This window comes from Orycteropus afer, unplaced genomic scaffold, assembly GCF_000298275.1.
Source record: "Orycteropus afer afer isolate SDZICR_OR568_19922 unplaced genomic scaffold, OryAfe1.0 scaffold00454, whole genome shotgun sequence".
Classification (NCBI taxonomy): Eukaryota; Metazoa; Chordata; class Mammalia; order Tubulidentata; family Orycteropodidae; genus Orycteropus; species Orycteropus afer.
The window spans coordinates 460,670-462,029 of record NW_006922041.1 but is presented as its reverse complement, the minus strand read 5'-3'; positions in this window follow the sequence as shown (position 1 = coordinate 462,029).

The window sequence follows — 1,360 nt, the reverse complement described above, 5'->3', positions numbered from 1 at the left end:
GCATAATATGGATGAACTTGGAGGACATTCTGCTGAGTGAAATAAATCAATCAGAGAAGGACAAATATAGTATTAGTTTGTTGTTGTTGCAGGCCACTGAAAGGTTTATATATGGAAGGAAACTTTCTTTGTTGGTTGCCAGGGGTGGGAGGGGAGGGGAGGGAACACTGCAAAGAGAAAAAAATGCATTGACCCATGTCACTTTAGTTTTGTGTATTTCACTGTACATAAATTATGTTTCAATAAAATGCATTTAAAAAATAAATGGCATTTACTTTTTGCAGATGATATAATTGAAATTAAATTGACTACATCTGTGGAAAGAGACAATGGAGAGAAGTTCAATATCATCAGTCAGAACAAGGCCAAGATCACACTGTTTAACAGACTGTCAATTGCTCATATGCAAGTTCAAGTTGAAGCTGAAGAAAATGAAAACAAATCCTCAAGACACAAACTATGACCTTGAGTATTAAAAAAAAAAAAAAAACTACTGCTGTCAAATCAGATCCAACTCATAGCAACTCCTCCTTGAGTTTCCGAGGCAGTATCTCTATGGAAGTAGATTGCCCAACCTTCCTTCTGAGGAGTAGCTGGTGGGTTTGAACTGCCAGCCTTCTAGTTAGCAGTCAAATGTCTTAGGCACTACACCACCAGAGCTCCTATGACCTTGAGTATAACCCACCTGAAGTTAGAGACTATCTCAAGAATAGATTTGACACACTGAACATTAATGACTGAGGATCAGACGAGTTGTTGGATGACATCAAGAACATCACACAGGAAGAAAGGAAAAGTTTGTTCAAAAGACAGGAAAGGAAAAAGAAAAGACACAAATGGATGTCAGAAGAGACTGAAACTTCCTCTTGAACATAGAGTAGAAAAAGTGAATGGAATAAAAGACGACTGAAAGAACAGAACAGAAGATTTCAAAGTGTGGCTCAAGAAGACGAAGTAAAGTATTAAAATGAAATGTGAAAAGACCTGGAGTTAGTTAGAAACCAAAAGAGAAGAACGTGCTCAGCATGCCTCAAGTGGAAAGAACTGAAGAAAAGATTCAAGCCTCGAGTTGCAATATTGATGGATTCTATGGGCAAAATACTGAACGACACAAGAAGCATCAAAACAAGATAGAAGGAAGACATTGTCACTGCACCAAAAAGAGTTGGTCTCCATTCAACTTTTAAGAGGTAGCATATGATCAAAAACCAATGATACTGAAGGAAAGAGTCCAAACTTCACCGAAGGCATTGACAAAAAACAAGGCTCCAGGAATTGAAGGAATACCAATTGAGATGTTTCAACAAACAGATTCAATGCTGGAAGTGGTCACTTGTCTATACCAAGAAATTTGGAGGAC